General features: G+C 36.2%; 1 pseudogene; it reads left to right on the top strand.

Annotated features, from left to right (window-relative positions):
* The first annotated feature begins 1,988 nt into the window (after positions 1–1,988).
* LOC116530320 lies at positions 1,989–2,878 on the top strand (annotated as a pseudogene).
* Positions 2,879–6,651: the final 3,773 nt, after the last annotated feature.

Below are 6,651 nucleotides of genomic sequence, written 5' to 3'. Positions count from 1 at the left end.
AATAGCTTGGGGCAGACATGGATCCTCAGGGATGAGCATGGAAGGTTGGCACAACCAGTGTCCACACAATAACCTCGTTGTGGTTGGATGCCAGAGAGGCAATAAAAAAGATCAAGGAAAGTGTAAAGAAATGTCCTGGGTGATGATTTAAAAGCAGAATGTTTCAATGACCTCAAAGGTTTGCCTTGGCTATTTTGTTGATCAGAACAACTATCTATTTGAGCAAGTTATATTCATATCTGGAATGATAGCTCCTGAGTACCCCAAGTATCTACTATGTACCTGTGAGAATATAAGAATCAAGTTAGAAATGACTGGCTTTGTTCTTCTGCTCATTTTTCCCTTTACATTCCCCTTACATGAAGGGGATTCACGGTCGCTATACACACATTGCTATAGCAGAATTAGATGGGAACAGATTTAGGACCACACTAATTCATTATTGTCCAGAAGTTAACCCTAAACAGTTGTAAAACTGGCATGTCTTTGGACTACGGTCGCCAGATTTATCAAAATAAAACAAAAGAGGATGTCTACCTGAATTTGAATTTCATATTCAAAATTTTACCGAGTGCCTATGTTTTATCTGACAACCTTACTTTGAAACCAGTGAGAAGCAGTTTTTTTTCTCATAGAGGAACTTGTCATATTTATATAGAAAGCAACTAAAATTGATCACTGCATATTCAATTCATGAAACAATTACTGAGCACTTTATTTTGGGAAATGTTGTGTAAGCTGTGGGGGAAGCTGACATGATTAAAATATGGTCACTATTTCACATATGCTCATAATCTAGTGGGAAAGGCATTTATGTAAATATCAATAGAATGAAACAGAAGGGGTTGTGTCAAGTAGATTGCGTGTTTTAAGACTACAGAGGAAGGAGTGATTATATTTGATGGAAAGAACCTGGAAAGCGTTCTGAAGAATAAGTGGGATCTCTGTCAAGGGACAGGGGAGGAAGGACATTTCAGGCTCAGGGAACAGTAATTATGAGCAAAGCTTCGAGAAATGAATGCTCACAGCCCATGTTCAAGGTAAGTAGACTAGTATTTGGAGTAGAAAATATGCAGAGAAATGTAGTGAAGTTACGCTCAAAGAGGTAGGTTACAGCTAGGTGGAGAAGGAGCTTGGATATCATGCTAATTGTGAAAATTTTATTTAATGAGGAAAGATGTGAAGAAGCTGGAAGACCCTAAAATAATTCTGTTATGTGAAGAGCATAATCCAGCCTGTGTTTGAGGATGACAACTCCCTAGCAATGCAAGGATGGATTGGTGAGGCAAGAGTCTAGAGGCAGGGAGTCAGATAAGTCAGACGATGGCAATTATCACCAAAGAGGAATTGCGCTCATGATTTTAATAAAAATTAACCACGGTCTCTTAGGTGTACTGAACTTCCTACTTTCTGGTTTTGAAGCAGAGTAAGGGCCACTTCAATACCTCTTCTGTTTTTGATCCTAGCCACTGAGGTCACATTGGCCCAAACCTGCATTTCTCTTCCTGTAGCTGACTGCTCTGTGGATTGCAGGATACAACATTCTCCTATATATCTAAGAAGTTCACAGGGCACTTTTTGGGATAACAAATATCCCTGTACCTCTATAGATTGAGAACTTGAACAAATACCCCTATACCTCTGTAGTTTGAGAACTTGAACAAATATCCCTATACCTCTGTAGATTGAGAACATGAACTTACCACTATGTTCCAAAAGCAAAAGGAAGTGCATGATTGTGATGCTTATAGGAACTCAGGGAAGCATGATTCAATTAGTCACCAAGGACTTGCATCCATAGATTTGTGATTTGGGGTTCTTGCTAGAAAGAACGGTTTTATTTTACTATTAAAAATATAACCTCAGGTCATGTGCAGTGGCTCATGCCTATAATTCCAGCACTTTGTGGGAAGCTGAAGCAAACAAACTGCTTGAGGCCAGGAGTTCAAGACAAGCCTGGTCAACATGGTGAAACCCCTGTCTCTACTAAAATGAAAAAGCTGCCTCTAGATACAGATGCACAATTTGGCTATGGATCTGACTACTCTCACCAACAGAACAGATTAAATAACTTTGATCACAGAGAGAGGGGCAGGTTTCCTGAGAGTTCAGCAGTATAGTCTTCATCTTTTGAATGGTGGATTGCTTTATTGGTCAAAGTGAGGGGAAAAAAGCACAACCTACTGAACAAAGGATAGATCCAAACTTTGAAAGATATCCTCCAAATTTCAGTGACTCCAGAAGAAATGAGCCTCTACCACCAAGAAATGAGCCTCCACCACCGAGAAATGAACTTAGAGAATCAGACATGCAAGAAGTACGAGGGGAGCAAGACAGAAGGAGAATAGTGATCATTCATGACAGGCCTGATATCACTCATCCTAGACATTCTCGAGAGGCAGGATCCAATCATTCCATACCCACCAGTTGGAAAAGCGAAGGAAGCATGTCCACTGACAAATGGGAAACAAGAGTCAAAAGGCCCAAACGATCTGGGAGAGAAATATTGGCACAGCGTGAGAGGTCCTCCCTCTGGGAAGTAGCAGCGCTTAGGGGTATGGGAGCAGAGAGAGAGAAAGAGGAGTCTTTATCGACCAAGGAAGTGGAGCACAGCACTGTCTGAGGAGCAACATGTGGTTGAATACCATGGATGGGACACAAGTGGACCAAGGAAAGAGTGGCATCATCCACCCTCTCAAGGGCCTAGCTGTCATGATATGAGGCGAATAAGTGATGGTTGGGCAGGCACAGGCAGGATAACCGAACATTCAAATAACGCATCCCCAATTAATAGAATTGTACAAATCAGTGGCAATTCCATACCAAGAGGAAGTGGCTCTGAATTTATGCCATTTAAGGACCTCCACGACGATTTTGAAAATGAGCTATCTGCCATGGTTTTAAGATAATTTATTGAAATCTCCTGTAAACTTTACTTGACCATTTATGAAGAGGACCTCTGACTTGCTTGAGAGTTCTATCACATACTTAAAAAATTTAACATGATTGCTTTTCTCAATTTTGGAGAAGATGTTTAAATAGTTCTGTTGTAACTTTTAATAGTCTTGTGTATCACTCAACTTTTTTTCTTGCAGCACTGACATACATTTGAAAAGATAGAATTGAGCTCATTTTTTTTAACACTGTATGAATAATAAAGAGTAGTTTGCAGTTGCATTGCAGTGGTTTAATTTGCAGCCTTAGCTCTGTGTGTCTGACTCTAAAGTTACTTCTTTTCACCAAGTATTTTCAGCCTCCCTTTTGAAGGCTGTCTAAGCTTAAGAAGTCTTAGCTGCCTAATTTTTAGAGAATAAGATTGTTCCTTGCATTTCTGAGTGTTGTGTAACCTATTTTTGCAGAAGACACTGTTACATTAAGTGCATCTGTGTATCCTGGTTTAAAAAAAAAAGTAACTTTTTTGAAGTAAACCTTCATATTCTGTATAGTTGCTAAAGTGTTGAGAACCTTTTTAATTGTAAAATGAGAACCAATTTTCAGTTTAGTGTAGCAGCACACTTGTTCGGGTTTGCATGGTATGAAACCAAATAGATTAATAAAATCTCGGCCATGAGGTTTATCTCACAAGGTTCTTAGACTGAGTTGTGCAGGTAAGTGCACTTTTAGGTAATCTGCACTGTTTAATGGATAAATTCCATCTCTGGGAATTGTGTGTTAATGTTTTCATGTTCCCAACTATGTTGAGAAGTGGAAAAAAACCCAGGTTCTAGATGGTTCTAGATGGGTGAATTAGTTGGGTTTTCTTAATACTTGTATGTGGGAAGACATTGTTGTCTTTTTGTGAAAATAAAAATCCACACCTGGAAAAAAAATAACCTCAGAGTAATGGTAATGGTGTCTTTATTTAAACTGAGTTTCTTTACTGACCACATTTTTATCTGTAATTCAGAGATAAATCAATACCCATAATTATAACTAAAATTCATTATTATTTAACACTGAAGACTTTCTAGTCAGTATATTAGACATTTTATATGACTTATTTAATTTTCCCATTTACCCTGTGAAAGGATTAGAGATGTTATTGAGGCAATACATAAAGAAGAACAATGAAAGAATCACACACATTATTAAAATTATAAAATGTGTCAAAAACATGCACATTATTTTTAAAAGATGCAATTTTTACTTAATAATTTGGTACAGATAACATCAAATATTAGTTCTTATAGAGTCCCATGTACTTCTGAGAAGATAAAAATTAGCAAGACTCCTGGAAAGCCATTTTTAAAATAAGTTAAATATTCATGCCTCGATGATCTTTATTTGTGAGGGAATTTGTACCAGATAAATAATTAGAAATGTACACATAGATTTTTATCTAAAGGTGTTGATTACAATATTATTATTTGGAAATCAAAAAGATCTGAATGTTTAACTATAAGAGATTTGTGAATCATTTTTTAATTTCATTTTTTAGTCATTTGTGAAGATGATGATTTTGTGTTCATTCTTAACATTTCCTTGGAAAAATAATATTAAAACATTTAAAAAATGCTCTTCATATAATTAAGACATTACAGAATATAATATGATATTTTAAAGAAATTATTCAAATTTCTTTATTTTTCTTTATACTGTATTATGTTGATACATTTGAAGAGTAAATACGGCTTAAAAGTTTAGCAGTTAACTTTTTGTCTCCTTACTTAGTAATTAATGGTCTTCATAACAAAACACAGATTATCATTACATAATAATCTCCATATTTGTATCCATGTAATTCAACCCATGAGAAAAAAGGTGTCATATTATTACTGAATTTTCTGAGTATTTTTCCATAGACATGGTTCAGACTGTGTAGCAAGCTAATGCCCTCCCTTTAACATCTGCTTTATTTTTGAGTGAGAAAATAGTAGAGATTTGAGCACCTATGCAGCCCCTTAAAAAATTTCCCGTTTAAATGAAATACAAGAGAAATAATCATCTTGAGGTCTCTTGCTGCTTTAATTTGCTCTTGTAAATTCTTTAGATTTTATTTCTCCTTCAACATACAAACTTGGTTCCATTTTGTAAAGTCTAGTGGGCTCCACGTCTAAATTTTTCTATCCACCTGACAGTCACAAGAACTCCTGGTTTCTGTAAGGATTAAGCCAGGAAGCAGTTTCTAACTACAACAAATTGAAACGTTTGCACAAGGAAGTGCAGCTTTTATAAGTGATGGGAAACTTCAAATTTGATTACAAGCAACCTTTGGCTTCCTATCTGTTCAACAATAGGCCATGTTGTTAAGGGCAATTTCCATGCACAGCATGTGGGTCCCATTTTTTCATCCTTAGACATGGTTGTTTACTGTTCAGCACTGTTTATGCATTTTAATCAGGCTTTTTCAGTCTCCCTTAATAAATCACTACAAAGTGAATGTACCAAAACAAGGGCTATTATGCGGTATTGGTTGCCCTTACACATTATTTGCTGTCCTAGAGTTTTACTCAGTATCCACATTTTGAAAAATAATGACAGCAAGAACAAACTCCATATCCAAAAGTATTATATTTAGAATTGCAACATTTCTGGCTAAGTGCCCTCTTTGAGCTCCATTCTTTAACAGTAGGAGCCTGACTTTAAAATTCAGTTCAAGCAAGAATGACTTAACAATTGGAACCTGCCATCGGTCCTTGGGACTGAAAGTGTTTTTGATGGGATGAAGCTGACAGCCTAGTTCCTGCTTGGCAGGCATTCACATGAAATGAGCCTGTATTAGTATAGATAAATGTTTAGACATTCAGGTATCTTGCTGTCTGAGAAGAGTATTACTGGTTAAGGCAATGGTAAGCAGAAGAAAAATGAGTTTTCAGGCACTTATGCCTGAGTGAGAAAGGACAATGACTTGTTAGCATCATCTGGCAAGCAGGCAAAAGAAATAAAGTTTGATCTCTCTTTTCCCTCCTAAGACTAAACTTTCATTAGCTTTTAAATGAACTAAGAAAAAAAGCACATTTTTTCCCTCCAAGAATTTTTTGTCATAAAGTTAAATGCATTTTCTTAACTTCAGCTTCTAGCATCAAAGACTGATTATTACTAAGCTATGATATTTTAAAGACCAGGCTAGAGGTAAGAATGCCCTGATGGAAAAAGAAGTCAAAAGGTATTGTACAATGTAGATTTGCATTTCAAAACATGACTTGGCACTTAGAATTTAGATCCAATGATCAATACTGGATCACTGGATCTAGTATTGTTATAATGATATATGAGTCACTAGAAAATTAATAGCATATGTATGTATTATAATCTGAGGCTCGGGGGAGAATTCACCAAATATAGGAACTACAGGACAACATTTTAAGTAAATGGATGGTTCCCAAACCAAGTAGTTATTTGGAAATGTACACGCTAACCTGCATTGCAACACATCTTGGATTACCCTTTGACATCACTATAAAATCCTCTGGAGGTGCTTTGCATAATTCTTCATTAACTTAGCTAGCCAAAGTGCTGTTATGGATGTATCCTGGAGAAAATAATTCAGGAGTAAGAAACATATTGTTATGTGTTTAATTAAAAGGTAGATACAAGTGCTGAAACTATTATGAAAGCAACAATCACACTTTTGAAGGTGTTCTTATTTTAATTCCTGCACAACTAATAGTATAGCACAAAAATGTTTCATCTAAAAAATATGCGCTTGGC

The sequence above is a fragment of the Sapajus apella genome, unplaced genomic scaffold (genome assembly GCF_009761245.1).
Source record: "Sapajus apella isolate SASKATOON/1434 unplaced genomic scaffold, GSC_monkey_1.0 scaffold66, whole genome shotgun sequence".
Classification (NCBI taxonomy): domain Eukaryota; kingdom Metazoa; phylum Chordata; class Mammalia; order Primates; family Cebidae; genus Sapajus; species Sapajus apella.
Note: the sequence above shows the minus strand (reverse complement) of the source record. Positions and strands in the feature narration are given on the sequence as shown.